We start from the raw sequence: 22,028 nt of genomic DNA on the forward strand, positions 1-22,028 counted from the left end.
ACACACACACACACACAAGGAGATGGTGAAGGAGAAGGTGGAGATGGAGCAAGAGCAACTTCTATTGCACAATGAGAGAATGAGTAAAAATTAGGTTTAGTGGCTTTTATATGAGCTCACCCCATTCACACTTGGGCGCCCATACTTAGCCAACTAACTCCTTGAATATTCCAGTTAGAGTGCGCCTGTCATCGGCGATCACCCTTACCCTGTTCCTATTGGTCCGACAAGCTCGGTACCTGACTCTAAACAATACAACGTTTATAGATCATAGGGTGTCCGTGTGCCGTGAGGGTTAACATGCCCCCCTTCCTGATGTAGATTCCGTCCTCCAAAGCTATCCAATTGAAGCTCGTTCGTCGAGATGGGAGAGTAGTCGACATGGTTGTGCGTAGCCTTCTTCAATCACTGCAAAATCAAACAACATTGCCACAGTATTTGCATTCTCATATACAATTAAAAATCATATGCAATTTTAGACAGACAAATTGATTGGTAACAGAATTTTAGACAATTTGTCAGCAATAAACATTAAATTGCAATATAATCAAATGCATAAACATATGTAAAGGTAAAAAATTAAACAAGTTCGGGGTCGCTAATTTAACGGTCAAAAGGCACTAGAGCTCGACTATTAATATCATGGGTAACTTCTCAATTTTTTCTGGTCAATTAAGTTGTTTAATCGCGAGAGCCAAGTATTTGATGTTCGAGGGCTGACTAGAGGCTATACCTAGAAGACCTTGTAGTTAAGCTACGATAAAAGGAATTTCTCATGAAATCATCGCCTGACTGATTACCTTTTCTTTGACCCCCCAAAGTCTTTTCACATTGATTCAATTTTGATGTGTGTGCTTATTGTGTATGCCTTGGGTTTTTTGCTTTTCAAGGAAAAGCGCCCACACTGGGAACCTCTAGGGCTCTAGTACCATAGGCGATACATGTGAGTGAAGTACCAATTTAAGCAGGGATTTCTCTTCCAGCTTAAAATTTTACATTGTGGCACTTTGATTTTTTGTTTGTTCATTTTCAGCATTTTAATTTTGTAACTTTGGGGGGTCATATAACACTGTTACCCTCCCCAGGCTCATCACATTAGTAAACTCCCTTTATAATACTTAAGCTAAAGGTCAATAGGGTTAAGCCCACTAGAAAGCCCTAGTACATTTCACACAATGCTGCCTAAATCGGATTAAGAACCTAAGGCATTCCCCATGGTATTAAGAGAAGATTTCTAATACCTAGCTTGGTCAAACTAGCTTAGTCGGACTGCTTGATTTTTAAACCTAGACAAGTGATTATGACAAAACATTACATTGAATTAAATGTTTGATACTAAGCAAATGCACTGAATATTATGATACCAATCACAATCAAAGCAGACAAACATGGATGCAAAAAGATAAGGGCAATGGTAATGGACATAAAACACCTCTTTGTGTTGATGGTCGCGCTTGATTTGAAGTGTGAACGAGAGAAAGGTTCCATGAAGGTCCAAATCCTATCAATAGCAACACGCTCCTGTACACACTAGGAAACAAAAGGAATACCTCGAGGAGGCACATTAGTGGGAAAAGGTACCAACACTTATTGAACACAACAAAAAACATAAGGAACCCTAACCTAATTATTTGCACTCCCCCTAAAGAGTCAAGGGAATAGGATATTGTAGAGGTTGGGGGGAAACCCTAAGGCTAAACCCCTATCCTCGTCGTCGAGATAAACAAAGTCATCATCCATGAGACCATATGTGCCATCCGTGTAGTCATGTAAATTTTCTTCTTCATCATAGGTGCCCATGTTTACTAAGAAGGTCACTAGACGCCTATAGTCATCTTGGTCAAAAGGGTAGGCTTGTGCAATGGGAGAAACGCTCTCTACTAAGTATGGATCAGACGTGGTCAAGAGATGTATCAACCATTCTAACTCCTCAAAATTCCTCTCACATGCTAGCGTACCTATCAAGTCCCATTCACATGCAAGCACTGGAAAGACCATGTGAAATATTTGTGAAAAGTAACGAGGGTACCTCTTACCCAAGGCAGGAGTGGATGACTCTAGCGTACTAGCCATATCTGTACACGCAAATAGATGATGGTTAGAGTGCAAATATTACAAGGGTCGTGTTCTTGTGCATAATTTGTTTTTATTATTTTGTGTTATGGCTCTTGCTCTTTTACTTTTTTATCTTGTTTTTGTGAGTATAAGGCTTTATATATACATTCCCTAAGATTGGAGATTGAGAGGTCAGGGAGGAAGGTTGAGAGGGAAGCAAGTGAATGACGGATGTTAGCAAACACTCCCCCCTTCCTTGGGTAGATCATACCTTTTGGAATGATGTCGTCACCTTTTGAAACCAATTGTTCCAAGTTGTTATGGGTAAAGGCTTTAACCAATAGTTTTCGATCACCCTATGTGTTTCATCTAGTTGCAAGGGTGGTAAGGTACTCTCCCATGATTTTATTTGCAACATTGTTGGAGGTGGTGAATCTACAACGGGAGGTGCAAACTCTTTCTTGCTTGTATGGATATGTACAATGGTGGTGGAGGTTGTGTCGAAGCTTCTATTTCCGTATAGGAACTACATGAAGAGCAAGAAGCTTCATTTGCTTTTCCTGTTCCTGAGCTAGGTGGAACAAATCGTTCTTTCTTTGGTACCCAAACTAACTCTGGAGCAGGTGTGTCGCATTTCGTGATTTTTTCCTTTCCACGATTTTCAATTTGTTTGGAGCCACAGGATTTGGTTTACATGGGTCAGGTGACAGGTAAGAGTACAATTTACGTTTGGGCTTTTAATAGTCGTTTAGGAATCCAACGCCACGTTTTCTTACATTTCTTGGAGTGAGTGGGACGTTTCTTACGAGGCTTCCGTTTTTTAGCATCAGCCATGGTTACTAAAGAAGCTTTAGGGACCCACTTGTATGCTTTCTTTGTTATATTAGGATGGTTCTTGTGTGTCTCAAGCTTTCTTTCAACTACATCAGTTGAAGATCTAGAGAGTTGGGCTATGGGGACGTATGGTTCAACCTCCTGGACATGCAATGTCTTGGGTTTTATTTCCTTAGGCAATATCTCAGGGACTATGGCTTGAGTGGTAGGGATAAGAGTTGGTTTTTGCGTTGTGACACCCCCAGTCCCCCAATCAATAGTGCATTTGGTGGCTATCATCCACGTGCGTCCTAGGTTTATATTACCCTCCATAGTTCTAGTAGGCATGACCAAAAAGTCTTGAGCTACAATTCCATTGTCATAACTGACAGAAGTGTGTCAGATTCCAAAAACCGTAGTTTTTTTCTTGTTGACACCCTTGACTTGGATAATACTCTCAGATAGAGGTGGCTTCCCTAACTGACACCACACCCCATAGGATAGCAGATTATATTTAGCACCCGTGTCCAATAAGGCGTTATATAGCACTTTTCCATAGGCACTATTTAACTCAATAGGGTATCGTAGAGGTGTGTCAGAGTCCAACCAATCCTCTTCGATTTCCACGTGGAATGCATTTGTGACTCCAAGGTTAGCCTCTCGTTTTTGTCTTACGTTGTTGTCGCTCCTTAGCCTCAGCTTGAGCTTGTATCTTCTTTAACTCGGTTTGTGCTTTGGCAGCCTTCTTTTGATGAATGGCCCGTAGTTCTTCTTGGCTTAAAGGATCATAATATCTTTTGAATTTACTCCCATTGAGGAATCCAATGGTTTCAACTCCATCAAGAGTTTCCACACGAAGGGTACCTTGTGGGGTAATTTCACATACTCTATATGGTCCTTTACCAGCATATTTCAACTTTTTCTTCTCTTTACGTACTCCATACATAAGGACTTTATCACCAACTTTGATGTCCTTGTTCTTCACATGGCGATCAAACCACTTCTTTCTCCTATCCTTTTCCACAAGAGCATTTTGCACAGCCAACTGTCTCTCTTCCTCTAGTTTTCTAAGATATACAAACGCTCGGTTAAGGGGTTACCATTCCATCCTTCCTGTGAAGCTACCCTAAGACTAGGAATGACAAACTCCCAAGTCATAACCGCTTCTTGGCCGTATACCATTTTGAATGGGATACAATTAATAGCCACTTTATAAGCAGTACGATAAGCCCATAGAGCAGATGTCAACTTCAAATCCCAATCAGTGCGATGAGCTTCTACCGTCTTGGTTAAAATAGAGATTAGAGTCTTGTTGGTGCTCTCGGCTTGTCCATTAGCTTGCGGGTAATAAGGTGTAGACTTATGGTGGGATATCATAAAGGTCGTGGTAAGCTCTCTTATTACCTCATTTATAAAATGGGTACCATTATCACTAACAATTTCAAAAGGGCAACCAAATCTTGTGATAATGTTCTCAAAAAGAAACTTAGCTGTTGTCCTCGCGTCAGCTTTTTGTGAAGCCTTAGCTTCAGCCCACTTTGTTACATAGTCCGTAGCAACTAGAATATATCGAGATTGAGTGTTGCGAGCTGCGGGACTAATTGGACCTACAAAGTCTAAGCCCCATTTTTCAAATGGTTGGGTTACTTTAATAGGATGTAAGGGCATTCTGTCTTTGCGTTGTGTGGTCTTGTAACGTTGGCACTCATCACACCCTTTTGTAAAAAGTGATGCATCCTTAAATAAAGCTGGCCACCAATAGCCTGATTGCAGCACCTTTCTAGCAGTCAGGTCTCCTGAAAAATGTCCTTCTGCTATGCCCATATGTGCTTCTTGCAAGATATACAAATATTCATCCTCGCGGGCACAACGCCTAAGAATATCGTCCTTGCCTAGTCTATACAGAGTTCCGGCAATCAAACAATAGGGTTCACATTCTTTTACTAGCCTTCGAGCGATATCCTTACGAAGTTCCTTGGGTGGAAAACCATTAACTAAAAAGTTAACAATGTTCTCACTCCATTCAGGCATAGTCTCAACTATGAATAGGGAAGTATCGGGTAATTCATCATCAACTCCTGTAGGGGCTTCACCATTGGGTATGCGAGACAAATGATCAGCCATGACGTGCCTTTTACCGGGTCTCACTACAATCGTGAAATCAAACTCCAGAAGAATTAACAACCATCGTGTGATTCTTCATGTGGAGCATGGCTTGTTTACCAGATACAACAACGCTTGATGATCCACATAAAATACAAACTTGTTTGCCAGAAGGTAGTAGCGAAATTTCTTTACTGCATAAACCATTGCCAAACCTTCTCGCTCTGTAGTGGTGTAGTTCCTTTCAGCATCGTTCAATTGACGGCTTGCAAAGCTAATGGGATAGTCCAATTTATGTTCTCCTGGTTGAGTGAGAACACACCCAATAGCAAAGTTTGATGCATCAATATGCACATGGAAAATGACATCCCAGTTAGGTGTCCTTAAAATCGGAGCACTTGCTAGTGTTTTCTTCAATTGTTCATAGGCCTGGTCACACTCTTCAGTCCATTTAAATTCAATGAGAAGCTTGTACAAAGGACGTGCTATCTCAGCGAAAAATAAAATAAACCGTCGATAATAACCCACGTGTCCCATGAACCTTTGAACTCCCTTGTAATTGGTTGGTGGTGGTAACTCTAGAATCACTTTAATTTTGCTCTCATCGGTTGAGATACCATTCTTAGATACTATATGCCCTAAAATAACTCCATGCTTGACCCAAAATTGGCATTTGAACGGGTTCAATGAGATACGATATAACCTACACTTTTCAAACACCTTCCGCAAACATGATAGATGTTCTTTCCAAGAAGAGTAAACACAAAGGTCGTCTAAGAAAGCTTCACAAAACTCTCTCAAATATTCTTTAAAAGCAATGTTTATTAATCGTTGGAATGTAGCAGGGGCATTTGTTAAGCCAAAAGCCATCACACGAAATGCAAACACGCCAAATTCTGTGATGAAGGAAGTTTTAGCTTGGTCCTCTAGCGCTATCGTGATTTGGTTGTAGCCTGAGTACCCATCTAGAAAGCTATAAGCTTCCTTGCCTGCAACTCTTTCGAGTACATGTTCGGAATATGGTAGGGGGTAATGGTCTCTTCTAGTAGCTGCGTTAACTTTTTTGAGGTCCACGCACACCCTGAGTTTTCCATTCTTTTTTGGCACGATAACTATTGGAGACACCCATTCAGAGTGTTCAATAGGTTATATGAACCCACATTTGATAAGCTTTTCTAGTTCTTCCTGAATGATCTTTGCACTTAGGATTCATCGGGTAGGGTCTTTGTTGTACCGGCTTCGCAGTGCTAATCATAGGGATTGTATGTTGGACCACAGAAGGTGGAACACCTTTCATATCCTGGTATGTCCAAGCGAATATGTCCTTGAATTCCTTGAGAAGCTCTTTGAGGACCGCCTCTTCAACTTCTGTGAGGTCTTGGGCAATAAAAACAGGTTTTGATTCTTCACCGGGGTCGGCTAATTCTATTTCTTTAACTATTGCCGGACCATCATAGATTCCATTATTCCCATCGATAGGTATTCTTTGGGCTTTTGTGTATACAACCTTTGCTTCCCCTGTGGTGTAAGATTTGAAATGTTCTGGTGCAGGATGCAAGTCTGTGGATTCTGGTTGTGCTTTGGTCTGTGCTTCTATTTCTGCTTTCTTGTGTTGTCGAGCTAACTCTTGGTTTTGACGCCTCCTTGCAGAGCGGCTCAACTTTGGCTTGTCTATGATCTCTAATTGGGCTATGTCATGGGGTCGTGGTGTACACCAAATAACATTTTGGAGATATTCACCCCAATCGTCTACCAATTTTCGATGAGCATCACATGCTCCTATATAACTGAGCCATTCTGCTGAGGATCTCTTCTTTTTTATCCTAGCACGTACATTGGCTCGATATCGACGCCTCTTAAAGTTTTTCTTTTTCTTATTTGAGACCTGCTTTTGATTTGCATTTAGATCTGGCTCACTAAAGGAGTCCTCGTTGGTGTCCTCTTCACTCTCGGAGGAGCTATCATCGGTTGATGTGCTCGGTCCTTCCGAATGTTTTGACTCTGAACTTGCTCCACTCTCTAATTCATGAGATTCAGAATCCCTTTCACTCCGAGAGTCCGTGTCTGAGTCGTGTTGGTCAAAGTCTTCTATTGAGCTATCGGTGTCACTGTCAAATTGGTCCACAATTGCCTTGCCCTTAGAAGATGCATGTATGGCACTTATCATGTTCAGAGGTGCAATTTGTGGTACCTCTTCTGTTGGAACCTGAGGCTATGGGGGATGCAGCCTAAGGGCCATGGCGTGGTGCTGAGCACAGCAGAAGGCGAGAGAGAGAGAGAGAGAGAGAGAGAGAGAGAGAGAGAGAGAGAGAGAGAGAGAGAGAGAGAGAGAGAGAGAGAGAGAGAGAGAGAGAGAGAGAGAGAGAGAGAGATCTCGACACAGCTTGAAGCAAAAGAACACGCTATACTAATTTTTATTAATGGAATCCTTTACATAGCCTTTGGAAGATGATGTCTACCTCACCTTTTTCCACATGCAAACTCAACTAACTAATGGTCTATACCTGCATGCCTTGAGACTTGTTCTCACGGGCTGACCAATAAGCTGACCAATAAGGGCTTGAACCCAACAATCCCCCCCTCAAGCCCGAACTGGACAAGCATCTCATGATACCTCGAGTTTTTGGTATACTCGTCAACAATGAGTTTTAGGTTTTCTCACAACCAAGGATTTTTGGTTTAGCCATAACCTGGTGCTAGGTCAGTAACCCCCCCTTGAACAGATAGGGTGTAGGTCAAAACATTAGCTACCAAAAATTGAGTTTTTGGTTCACTGCCAAACCTTGGGTTTAAGGTGTACCCAGTAACCTCATGAGCGTGCAAAAATGGGCTGAGAACTGATAAAATGGGAGGTCTTACCACTTATCTTTGTGGCAGTGTCTATAACCCGTACAAAATTTGGCATGATAGTGAAAAAGCATGACAATAACTGACTACAAGGATTTTGACAGGAAATATATGATTGTTTTTTACAATAGACTGTAGAAAAGCTGACATAAAATAGGACAAAAAAAATAATGATGATGATAATCGGTTTCGAAAAACCAAACAAATCGATGTAAATTCATCTCAAAGGAAATGTGTCTTGGTTGTTGTGAGCATCGATGTCTCGTAATTCTTGAACAATGAAAGGTTGCATACATACCAATATGTGTAGGCATAATACCAACATAGCTCCAAAATCTCCGCTTCTTCATGTGTCTCCAGCACAACTTATATGTAAATCGAGAAATTTCCGAAACAACCTTCAACACATCGCGAACTGAAATAGTTCGAAGAGATCTCTGCCAACTGAAGAGGCATGCTTTAAGAGATGATGAAGACTTCTTGAGCTTTATGTGCACTAGCACTAAATTACACGCATGTATGAAGAGATTGTCCACGATCACAAGAGCTTGGAGGAGGAAGGGTTCATGGATTTGTGGCTTCAAACCAGAAAATTTAATCCACTGAAGCTTGAGAATCACAGCTGTAAGGTAGGCTAAGATGCCAAAACAACGGCTGTCTACTCGAAGGAGCATCGAGCTCGGCACCGGAAGGTGTGACTGTCCACTAGCTTAGAAGGTAATTGTAGGTTGACCACTATTATTAAATAGTGTAAAAACAAAACTTTTTCTCTGTAGCAATGGCGGGCAGAACAGCGCCGATGCAAAAACTGTCGTAGCAGGCTGTAGAGGGCGAGTTGGGAGAGGCCACAGTGTCGAAGGTCGACCAGTAGGTCTGGGCGATGCTGTTGATGGCGAGCAGGGCGGAAAACATGCAGACCCAGAAACGGGTTGCTTCTCTGCAAGCAGCTGTACCCACGCCGTGTCGAGTCGAGAGCCGAGGTTTGAGCCAAAGCTCTGATACTAGTTGTTGGAACCTAAGGCTATGGGGGATGCAGCCTAAGGGCCATGGCGTGGTGCTGAGCATAGCAGAAGGCGAGAGAGAGAGAGAGAGAGAGAGAGAGAGAGAGAGAGAGAGAGAGAGAGAGAGAGAGAGAGAGAGAGAGAGAGAGAGAGAGAGAGAGAGAGAGAGAGAGAGAGAGAGAGATCTCGACACAGCTTGAAGCAAAAGAACACGCTATACTAATTTTTATTAATGGAATCCTTTACATAGCCTTTGGAAGATGATGTCTACCTCACCTTTTTCCACATGCAAACTCAACTAACTAATGGTCTATACCTGCATGCCTTGAGACTTGTTACGGGCTGACCAATAAGCTGACCAATAAGGGCTTGAACCCAACATCTTCCCCCTCTGGTGTGACCCAAGTGGTTCCTCTATTTCCCCAGGTATCTATGGTTGCACCTAGGTGTACCCAGTCTACGTTGTCTGATTCCGTCATACCCGGTAACACATCCATGTAAGGAGAATCTTGGCCAATGTCTGTATCCTTCTTACAAGTGTAACAATATTGTAGTGGGGCTGAGTGAACTGTGGTGTCAGAGCGATGATCAATAATGGTTTTACTCCCTAAGGGGTGTACCTTACCAGTCACCAAATCCACTCTAAGGACAGAGTCTTGGAATTGCAAATAGACATACTTTTTAGACCAATCATGAACCATTTGTGCTTCCCTCATGAATGGTCATCCTAAAATCATTTCATATGACATAAGGTGTTTAGAGAAATCCATTACAATGAACGTATGTCGTACCTTGTGTCCTAGAACTTTGATCTTAAGATCCTTGAGCATCCCCATAGGTTTGGCTATGGTACCATTTGCCATCTTTACCACAATGTTAGTAACACTGAGGCGGGGTTTTCCCATGGATTCCCAACAATCTTTTGTAACGATGCTAACTCCCGCACCACCATCAAGAATTCCCTTTATAGTTAATCCCTTGGTAGTGATGGGTAGGGTCGCATTAGACTCGTCGCCTTCAAAATACTGCCCTAATTCGTTAATGGGTACCTCGATCACAGACTCGTGTCCATCTAAGTCAAGTGATTGCACATGATTTTCCTCATCAATCATAATCAAGTCAGGCCTATTTGGTTGCGCAAACTGCGGTAATCCCGTTTGTAGCTCTCCGTTAAGGAATGCTCGAAGTGCAAAGAATAACTCAGGATCTCCATACAACTTTGCTATGATCGTGGTTCGGACCTCAGAAGACATGAAGTCCACTAGTTTGGCAACATTCATTGGCATTTTGCAGGGTGTAGGTCCTTGACTAGGAACTGGTGAGGATGAATCTCATATTCCTCAATGGGATCAGGTATACCTTCGTTAAACATCCTTTCCAACAAGAAAGGTGTATGCCCACTTTCTGATGTCCCGTCCTCACTCCCTTCTTGGATGATACTAGATATGGCTAACGGTCTATGGTTCATGTGGGGTGGATGAACTTGCGTGAAAAACATTGTGTCATGAATTTTGACATGCATGGGTTCTGGTTCCAGTTTCCTTTGAGTCTCCTCCACTAAACCTCTTAGATGTTTCACCTGCTCAATCTCGTCTACTGGGTTTGGGTACGTCCCAATCTTCTTTTTACGATTCTTCCCTTTTTGCCCCTGCGGTTTATCTTGGGGGTCTTGGATTGGATTTGGAAACACTTGTGGTGTTTTCAGAGGCTCTTTATGGTTTTCTCTTATTCGGTTTTCATTTGGTTCCATGTTACGGTTTTCTTTGTCGGTCTTTCCCTTTGTGGTATTGGGTCTAGTCTCCATTGTCTTGATTGAATCTGAATCATCCTCGAGGTCATTCATATACACGGGGTCATCCCCTGTTCCTATGTTTGTTTTGGAACTTGGCTTTGAATTTCCCGTATTCTGCGACCTCTTCCTTCGTGTCTTCTTTTTCTTTGCTTGGATAACTGACGCGGTATCTCTCTCTTCGAGGATATGGCCTGGCCCTTGAAGCATGGACCGTGTAATCGCATAAGCGGGTGCGACGGGTGGTATTGGCGATGTCACACTAGCAATTTCAACCAAATTTAGGGGTGTGATTTTAGGTGCATTTGGGTTATAGGGGCATTGGGCAATCAAGTGATCTATGCCACAACGATTACATGTGAGTATTGGCATTGCAGACGTGCTCCCTTGATTCATTTGTATCTGTGCAACATTCTTTTGCAGCCTAATAGGGCACTCTGCTGCCCGATGTGGTCCACCACACTCGTAGCATTGAAGAGGTGGCCTCCTAGCCTGGGTGTTGATATTTTGACCTCTGGATGCGAGAGCAGCATCTTGATAAACCGGCTTGACTTGCCCCCAACAATCTTCCATGTAGTATATAGGACACTCTTCCAATGTATCAAGTCCGTAGGCAATACTAGTGTCTATTTCCTCCTCACAGCCATCTGCATAAGCATTAGATGGCTCACAACCCACTTGGTTCATAGGGGCGACTCTTGGATGCGGGGGCTACGGTCCTAGCACAGGAGGTGGTAGCGGTGTAGCTTGTACAACATTTTGAGATCTAGGGACCATGTGTTGCGGTAGTTGCTCAACAGGTGGAGCAGGCATCAATACAGGAGCTCGAGGTGCATCCGTCCAGGCTACAGGTGGTCTATTTGCCATCATACGTTTGATCATTAAACAATCCTTAGCTTGGTGACCATACCTACCACATGCGTTGCAAGTTCCATTAAATTTTACTCTAAACGTAGGGCACTCACTAGTGCTATGTGGACCTAAGCAAATGGAACACCATTGTTGCTCCCTTCTTGGATACATGTGACTATTTTGAGGGGGTCGATTATCCTTAAGAGACTCTTGGATTGCCTTGGTGAGGTCTGTCAAGAATGTCTCAAATACCTTTGGCTCATTGGCAATGGGCTTTGCAGTCATGGGTTCATACTCAATGGCTTGTGAGCTAGTGGATCTCGTGTTAGTAGACACCCTCATGCCTGCTATCATCAAGTTGTCCTCTAATTGGATTGCATTGGCAGTGACATCTTCCCAGGTTGTGATACCTCTAATCACTAGTCCATTATAGATTCCTTCATTCCTCAACCCTCGAATGAATCGATCAAGCAGTTGGTTATTGTTGAAGCGCTCATTTACAGGGCAGCGAGAGTTTAAGTGCTTTAGACGACTAATGAAGTCCCTTACTGACTCTCCTTCCTTACGTTCGGCCTTCTCTAGCTGAGATGCTACACCCCAAAGCACACCTTCTCGTATGTACTCCTTTAGAAACAACCTTTGAAGGGTAGGGTAGATTGTTTTCTCGTCCACCCTTAGGGTTCTATACCAATCTCCAACCTTCCCACTTAATGTCAAGCTTAAGGCATTGCACTTATGTAGTTCGTTGCGTTCCCCTAAGGAATCACATATTTGTTCAAACACTTCAATGTGTTTTCTAGCATCTTCATCCCCATTGAATTTTTGCGTGAGTTTGGCAATTTGTACTGCCTTACTTCTAGGCTCACTATCAGATGCATGACGCATATTTTCCGCGATACATCGACCTATGGTTTGAGCAAACGCTGCCAAGTCACCTATGTGAGGAGGCAGGGCCGGTGGAGGTACTCTTGGAATCATATGTGGGAGAGGGACGGGTATCGGTCTTGGCATATGTGTGGATGATGCAGGATATGGAACATAACCGGGCATAGGTCCACTCGGATAAGGGCTAGGGAGCGGCACTTGAGGAGCATAAACAAGTGGTACAATTGGAGGTGTGGGGGCCATGTGTGCATAAGGGGCTAGAGGCACATACGGTCGAGGCCCCATATTAGGTACTACGACACTAGGTAGTGGCACTGCGCTAATCGTAGATGTCATCGGTACATTCTCTGTCACGCCTATCCCTGGAGTGAGCACTGTGTTTTCCTTAATAGAGGGTTGAGCCAAGTTAGGGAAGCTAAAGTTGTCGCTCGGAGGCTCAGATTGCATAGAGACCCCAGGTGAAATGACGTAAGATGGGTCCATGAGACTCATTAGAGGAGTCTCCATTTGTGATAGAGTAGGCTGTTGAGCCTTGCTCGTATCCAGAAATCTCATGGGGCCAGTTGAGAGTATATTTACCCCTCGGTTTTGCCTTTCTGATTGAATAATGCCATGGATAACATTACAGATCATTTTCTGTTGATCTTCGATGCTCGTGGCACTAGAGGTGGATTGTACAATCTCTATCCATCCTACATGGTAGGCGTGGCCAGAGTGTAGATCCGTCAACACCTCAGTGTGGAGGTCGTATGTCCAATGATCATTAATGAACAATCCTTCTAGAGTCGACGTGTTAACGGTTTCTTGTGAGGTAGAAGCAATGTTGCTCCCCGTGGTTTTACTTGTCACCAACGGTACTCTAGAGGGAACTTCTGAAGGAGGCAGCTCAACAGGGCCTTCTTGGTAAGAAGTTGGCAGGATATCCACATGGACACTCTTTGGGGGTGTGGGGTCCACGTGAGATGTGAAAGGAGAGTCCACTTCCCCACCCCCTTCGTGTGCTTCATTTGCATCAGGTTCCGAGCGAGTAGCTCTACCTAATGTTTCCATGAAACGGCTAAACATACTAGTACTAGGCTGTGGAGCTTCGGGAGGTGCATGGCCTTCTCTCTCAGTGTTTTGGGTAGGGTATGCTTCCATGATTTTTGAGCCGGAGGAGGAATCACTAGCTGCTATTTTAGGGTCTTGGGTGGTGCTACCTTGTGTCCCCGATGAGGATCTATAGCCTATCGTGGATGGGTAATGGTTGTCCGTATGAACAGAGGCACCCTCAATATGCTCGTGTTCTAGCACCCGCCCAGAGCGTAAGTGCATGTGCTTTTGATACCCTAAGGTGTCAAAAAGCTGCTCTAGGAGGCCTTGTGACTAGTTTTTTGCGTGTTTTTTGTTTGTTTTTTTGCTAGATTTTTTAGAGCGTGTCGTGGAATGGGCCGTGTGATAGCTCGAAACAAGCGTATCGCTAGGAGGGACGCACTGTGCTTTACAGCCCACCGTTTGGTTCTATTTTGCTCCAGAAAAGCCCGAAACAGTCTTTTCCTAGCTGGGGAACTAGGCTCCAAATAGCAAGTCTAAGGGTGCAAGTGGGAAGAGAAGGGAGGAGAGTGGAGGACTTACCCCACATGCTCTCATTCCCTCTTGAGGGGGTAGGGTATATATATAAGAGTGAGTCTAGTATATATCATAAGATTGAGGACTGAGGCCTGGGCTTGGGCTTGGGCTTGGGCTTGGGGAAATGATCTCTCACTCGCGTTTTTATTTTTCGTTTTTTTATTTTTTATTTTTTGAAATTTTTTTGAAATTATATTATTATTATTATTATTATTATTTGGATATTATTTGGTACGCGTTTTGGTGCGCGTTGACCTCACCTAACTATTTACTGTCTCACCTACCTACTGACCTGCTAATCAGTGGTTCACCTAATTACTAACCTACTTAATTAACTAACTGTGCGCCTAACTGTGCACAAACCAGAAAACACAGAAAATGCAGAAAATTGAAACATGACAGAACTCTGCAGTGCAAACCAGAAAATGCAGAAAACGCAAGAAATGCTAACTATGAAAGCTGAAATCAGAGCTTAACAGAACACATAAAACTTGAATGCAATCAACAACATTGTGTCTTTCTCTACTGTTTTTTGCATAACAACAATAATCAAACTTAAGCCGCGCCTTTCCTACATAAAAAATAGCTTCAATACAATTTACGGGTCGCCATTGGAGCTTCACGCGCAGCAGCTCCCCGGTAGCGGCGCCAAAAATGTCAAGACTGGGGACTTGCTACACGCCGTGTGCGAGCCACAAAGGCTCCTAGCACACAGTCATACAACAAACAAGCTCACAAGGAAGAATGGTGTGTCACTCACCTTCTTGCGTAGTTGCGAATGAAGGATTCCTGCGCTGCGAAGAAGAGGGAGACGCCGCTACGCCGCGCTCAACCGCCTCGCCGCCGTCGTGCCGCCGCAATGCTCGATCACACACACACTCTCACACACTCTCTCTCACATATACACACACACACACACAAGGAGATGGTGGAGATGGAGCAAGAGCAGCTTCTATTGCACAATGAGAGAATGAGTAAAAATTAGGTTTAGTGGCTTTTATATGAGCTCACCCCATTCACACTTGGGCGCCCATACTTAGCCAACTAACTCCTTGAATATTCCAGTTAGAGTGCGCCTGTCATCGGCGATCACCCTTACCCTGTTCCTATTGGTTCGACAAGCCCGGTACCTGACTCTAAACAATACAACGTTTATAGATCATAGGGTGTCAGTGTGCCGTGAGGGTTAACATTAATTCACCTCTTTTACAGGCAAAAATTAAAAGAAGCAATCAAAAGTTCTGTGCTTTTCAACCAGCAGGCACCCTCTGCAAACCTCTCTTTGGAAGTAGAGAAATTCATCATGCAAGCAATTGCCCTGCTCAGAGGTGGGGATCTTCGATCTGGACAGAAACAACGGCCCGAACCCTCTCACCACTTTAGGGGTCACGGAAGATACTCACCCTCTCCTCATCGAATTCCTGCAGATTCCTCCCACAGCAGTTATACCCCCCAACCCTCACCCTCCTACCCCGCCTTCTCCTCTCAACCCTCTACCCCGGTTGCTAAAATCAGATCATTACTATCACAGAACTCTGCTTCCAGCGCCAAGTCCTTACTTTATGATTAAACCAGCTCAATCGTTCTGCAGTTCGGGTTCTGTAGGGTTTTTTTCGGCTTCGATTTTTGAGCATATACCCTCCCTGTGCGGGTCCTGAAGGTTATTTTTTGGCAGCAAATTTTGGAGCGCAGAATTACAGCGCTTAACCCTTGTTTATTCGGGTTCTGAATGTTTCTTTCTGAATTCAATTTTTGAGCGCAAGAATTTCAGCGCTATAACCTTTCTATAGGTTTATTTAGATGCAACCCCTCTCATGGTCTTGATCTTAAAAGTTTTTTTTGGCTGCAATTCTCGTTCGCAGATCTGCAGAGAATCTCATGGGCGCTTCTCCCTCTCAAAAAAACCCCTCCCAAGTTCGCTTTTTGTTCCCATCTTTTTTGCAAATCCCCTTCTGGATATCCCTAATGTAAGGCAGTTCTTTCTCTTGTTCTATTTTGGCCTTAATATTACTACCACCCCAACCTGGGAAGAGGTAGTTTTCACTTGGGCGTTCACTCCTCCTTTGAAACTAAATTTATGCAATGCAAGAGCAGTTTTATCATGCTTTACTGAGGACTCCAAGAAATGTAATTGTTATCTTTTTCAGCAAGGCATTAACCCTCATTTCGGCCATGTCCTAACTTTGGACTACTCTCTCTTTACTAGTCCTGCTCTTGATAAAACCCTGTCAAACGGACTAGGTCACATCCCCAATCAACCCCCAAACCTCACTGAAGCTTGCTCAGTATTATCCAATGTGTTGGAGCACCTTACTTGGCTGGGTTGCATAAAAACCCCCCCAATCCTAACTAAGGATGAAATTGACCAAGCCCTTTATGGTTATTGCTCAAACTTCTTACCCTCCAAAAAGCAGCACAACCAATACCCAAACATATCGCTCAAAATTGATACTCTCAAAAAGCAGTTCTTGGTAACTTACCTCGATAAGGCGGCTAATAACCCGGTAATTATATGTAAACAACTCATCATCTCGGAAGCCAAAAAAAGACTCCAGAGCCTGGATTTTAAACCTTGTGCTATGAAGGTTGACTCCATGCTAACTGTTATTCAATCTTACCTCTCTTCCCTTCTCACTATTCAACATCTATCTCTCCCCTTTATTTCGGCATCATTCAAAAGCCAGAAAAACACCTTTAGATGGATAACTTGTGGCTCATCTTGCTGCTACTCAGAAATCTCCCTACTAATGGAAAACAAAGAGCAAAACATCTCAATCAAAAAGCTCTCCTTTGCCACAACCTTCACCTCCAATCTTGGTGGATTGTGGATTCAATCTACGATTGTGTCCTCAACCTCCCAATTCAAGCTCACTCTCTCTATTCAGGAGACATAAAAAAGTGTTACAAGAATATCCCCCATGAAGGCCCACTCGGCCTTATAGCTCACATTTCTAAAATCATAAAAGTAGCCTTCTCCCTGTCTCACCTCCCCTTCATCTCTTTTAAAAAGCTCCCCTTCCGTTGCTTGGAAGGCACTTGGTCAGCCTACTCCTACAAATCAGGACTCTCTTTTAATGAACAACAAATGGTTGACCTTAACTCTTGGCTCATAAACAACATGTTTATACAACATCAAGACTCAGGCTTCAGACAATCTAATGGTATACCTATGGGGCTAGCTTGCTCCCCCCTATGGTGTAATCTCTATCTCCATTCTTTAGAGTTTGAATTTCTTTCCACCACGCTTAACTCACCCAACCCAAAACCTCTCCTTTCCCAACTGGGAATCCCCTTTAGATACTTTGATGACATCCTCATCATAGATTCTAAAAACCCTCACCTCTTTATGGAAAAACATCCATCTACCCTGATTGCCTCTCAATTGAAAGTGAAGTAGGGCACAATACAAAATTTCTTAATCTCAACCTTGCAATCCATAATAATTTCCTCATCAAGAGTCTCCACAACAAAGATGATAACCTTCCATACCAACCCATCAAATACCTAAAAAGGGCTAGTAATAGACCCTTAGATTGGGCCCATAAGGTCATACTCTCCCAAATTAAGCCCATCCTTTTTTGCAACATCCACCCCACAAAAGCAGCCCAAAATATTAAATCTCTCATCCAAGCTTTTTGTTACAATGGCTTTGAAAAAGCCAGGTTATGGAGACTGGTTAGAGGGCACCTTCAAAAGTTTGCAGCTTCATCTTACACTTGCTCAGTAGAAGAAGTCTTAGAGCATCTTATGATTGGAGGGCACTAGGACCGCTTAGGGGGCCTAGTGCCCCCTAGAGTGAATCCAGGGAAAATACAAACCTCTTGTTCCTAGTGTGGGTGGAGGAGGGTTCCTCTCGATCTCTCTAACGACAAAAAAACCCTTATGGAAACAATCCCAAAATCTCTAATTTTCGGTACTTTACTCATACCCCCCAAACCTTACAAAAAATTTGAGTCAAAACAAAGATGCGTGTGATCTTTTCTTGGGTCTAGAGGATACCCCACTACTCACAATTTAATACACCACTCCCTTTTTTCTGACTCCCCACTCACCTTGTTTTGAGTACCCACCACTCCCTCCTCTTCACGAACAAAAAAATCTTGGAGGTTATCAAGTAGGAGAGATTCTATATAAGGCTCAAGACTCTCACCCAAAAAAGACAAACACCTACTTTTGCAAAAAGGCTGCACACTTTTTACCCAAGATCATCCATGGACCCTTCTAACCAGGTGTAGATGGTGTAACTTTTTGTTTCGTTTTTTATTTATTTGAGATAGAGTGACATTGATAACAAGTAAGAGCATCCACTCACACCACCTGCCTTCCACCTTATAGACTAACTTGAATGTTTTTTTGTGGGTGATGGTGGCAGGTAACATGACTCTCTTTTCTCTACCTCTAATGCATCAAGAAAAGGAAGTCATCATCTCTCCATAACTTGTTCAATTTTTAGTTATCTATTTGAGATATTTGTCACTGCTTCTAGATGAGAATAAAGATTTGGGCTGTTGTAATGGTTGTTTACTTTTACTCTTCTTAAAAGAAAGCAAGATTCAAAAGCTTTTTTGATCCTACTCTCTTTCACTCTCTCACACACACACACACACACACACACACACACACACACACACACACACACACACACACACACACACACACACACACACACACACACACTTTTTTGCAGCAATTGACCATGGTTAACCAACTCATAGCCTAAAGATTTCCATGGGGAAAAGGGAAAAAAAACTCGAAAATGGTACTGCTAACCTACTTTTTGCATGGTTGAGTAAAATGATACCATATGGGTATCACCTCTTACCCAGCTCCTACCAATTTCACTTAAAACCCTTTTAGGGCCCTTACCTCGGAGTGTGTGGTGATTTTAGTTTTGATCGATGCATTTCTTTGTCATTATGTCACGGCGTGCATAACACCTGCTCTGTTAACCGCGCTGGAAGTTAGGGTTACTTGGCCTGAGTTCTTTGCCTACCTCACCTGGAGGGATGTGTAGCTATTATATCTCCTACACTTTTACTATGGATAATTGATTCTTGGCTGATGCAGCACCCCCGCAAATGAGTACTTTTGGCAATCCTCCCTGCCTCCTCTAGCATATAGGGTGAGGGGCTCTTCCCCTCACTTAGACAAGGTCTTGGTGCTTACTTTCTTGGTGTATAGGATAGTCTACAAGACAAGCTAATGTTTGGCTCTATAGTAAGAACTGTTTTTTGCTGCTACTGTGTTGACTATTGGAGGGCTTCTATTTCAAGGTTTTCTGTTCACTATCTTTAGGGTATACTTTGCATTTTTTCCACATTGCCTTTTTCCGTGACAGAGCTTTTTCTGTTAATGTATAAAAGATGGTCTTTTTAATACTGCCATATTCTGATAGTCGTAGTTGTTTATGTAACATTCAAAGTTGGAAAAAAAAGGGAGTTAATACTTGTTGATTTGGCTTGGTCTAACTGGGCTTTTGTGATATTGTAATATGGGGGAGACTGTTTTGACTGTACTACAACTTCTGGTTCTTACCTTGGAACTTTGATTCCTAGAAGGGGGATGCTCTATGTCCCTTTTGGTTGCTGAAGGCAATGAAATAATGTATTTTACTACTGATATTTGCTAGCATTATTACAACTATTGCAGTAGGACTTGTGAAACTACATGCTCACTGATGACTTGAAGCACAAAATAGGATTTTTTTCTGTAAACTTATATGGTGTGCTTGTTGCCTTTGATTTAACTACAACCAGGGACTGGTTACTGGTTGGCATTGGCTATCTGGCTAAGATCTGACCATTTTCATGCATAAAATATTCTAATTCATCTGACTCTTAGGGATACTGCCTTAAAATGTATGTAGACTTTATACATACATACTCTAGTTGACATGAAATCTGACCGACACTGCTATGGTTTTTTTGGTACTTTTTCTAAAAGCCTAGTGGCATTACTGGTTTTTAACATGGAAACTTATCATGGAAACTATTGAAAATTTGATTTTTCTTTACATTAAATTTGATACTCATGGTGAGTATAGTGGCATTGCTGGTTATGCTACCAAAATCTGAATTTGGAATGTTGTAGTTGCTTATCTGGTTATGATACATTCAATTTACAAAATATCTGAAACATTGCTGCTTTGGCTCTCGCTCTGGTTGGCACTTCTCTGACACCTCTCTTACTCTAGCGATTTCTTCTCTAAACTGTTGTTAAATCCTTTTACTGGCCTCTATGGTTTTGAAGGATTAAAACATGGTTTGGATTTTTCTTGGTTTGGCTTCATACATAAACTGGTATTTTAAAAAAAAAGCATTGGCTTAGATTCTAATCTGACCTTGTGAAGTACTAATCTGGCCTTTTCTTGCTCTACTACCTATGTATGGTATGATATGGGGGAGGCTACTTGCATTGACAAATCATTGAACCTACTAAAATGGGACTTTTGCACACTACTAATGAAGTGGGAATGGAAGACATACTATTGAAGTGGACTAGTGCGTGACCCGCGTGTTGTTGTGGCTAAGAAAAGCATGGCCATTGGGTAACCCCCCCCATTCATAGGTGTGTGATTGTGCGTATGCACACAAGTGGAGAGGGTGGATTGTAGTCCTTGTGATCACTCCAAGAAGATGACAATTCTCTAATTCTCTCTCTCTCTGTCTCTCTCTCTCTCTCTCTCTCTCTCTCTCTCTCTCTCTCTCTCTCTCTTTCGCGCGCGCACACGCACACACACACACACACACACACACACACACACACACACACACACACACACACACACACACACACACACACACACACACATGCATGATTATAGTGTGTTGCTATTTCCCTGGTATAATTTTGCTGGAACTGTTGGCATGGGGTACCTTTAGTGAATAATTCACTCAAATTCACTAGGAACTGTATATATTGGTACTAGTACTGATACTTACTAATCCTACTGGACTATACTGGAACTGATACTGGTACACACATACACACACGTGGCTGGTTATTTCTTGTTGCCATTTCCCTAGTATAATTCGCTGGAACTGCTGGCCTGGAATACCTTTGGTACTAACTGGTACTAATGGACTATACTAGTACTGGTAATGACACTATACACTACTGATACTGATACTGTTATACTGCTATAATAGTACTGGTACTGATTTGTTGTACTAGTACTGTACATACTGGATCTGCTTACACACACATAGCTGGTTATTGCGTGTTTCCATTTCCCTAGTATAATTCGCTAGAACTGTTGGTCTGGGGTACCTTTGGTACTGACTGGTACTACTAAACTATACTGGTGTTGGTAATGGTACTACACACTACTGATACTGATAGTGCTATACTTGTATTGGTAATACTGGTTGTACTGGTATTGGTACTTACTGCTACTATTGGACTGTAATGGTATTGGTAATGGCACACACACACACACACACACACACACACACACACACACACACACACACACTCATATGGCTAGTTTACGTGTTGCCATTTCCTTGGTATAATTCTTTGGAACCATTGGCCTGGGGTACCTTTGATGAATAATAGTCTTAAATTCACTAGAATTTATTTATTTACTTTTTAGGTGGTACCTTAATGGGACCTAACCCTTAGTTATTAAAGGGTTTATGGGTGGGCTACCCGACTTTGTAAATGAAGTTGTCCTTTGCTTAATAGCGAGGTGGCTCCCTCCTGACAGGTCTGCAATACTGCGTCCTTAGCTCTCTCTCTCTCTCTCTCTCTCTCTCTCTCTCTCCTTTCCCCCCCTCTCTCTATGCAAGGCGGCGTCCCCTCTTGAAACCGGGCCCGCCATTCGGCTGTGAAGAACGGTGGCTATCTACTCGAAACCCTATAAAAAGGTGAGCTTTACATGATCACTTAGCATTGGTTGTGTGTGTTCTTGGGAGTTGTTGTTTGTACATTAGAACTGTGAAGGTTTTACCTGCAAGAGGTAATGTTAAGTGTCCGATCTACGGCAAAGGGAAAGGATAAGCAAGCTATTGTGGAGCTGGTTGCTCCCACTCAATCTCAAGTGACGTTCTGGCATTGGAATGGAATGTTCTCCA

The 22,028-nt window shown here is 42.8% G+C and overlaps 1 pseudogene; it reads left to right on the top strand.

The window, feature by feature from the left end:
- The first annotated feature begins 8,457 nt into the window (after nucleotides 1-8,457).
- Nucleotides 8,458-15,924, top strand: LOC147464995 (uncharacterized; annotated as a pseudogene).
- The last annotated feature ends 6,104 nt before the right edge of the window (nucleotides 15,925-22,028 follow it).

This window comes from Adiantum capillus-veneris, chromosome 1 (genome assembly GCF_014529385.1).
Source record: "Adiantum capillus-veneris isolate H3 chromosome 1, ASM1452938v2, whole genome shotgun sequence".
Taxonomy (NCBI): Eukaryota; Viridiplantae; Streptophyta; class Polypodiopsida; order Polypodiales; family Pteridaceae; genus Adiantum; species Adiantum capillus-veneris.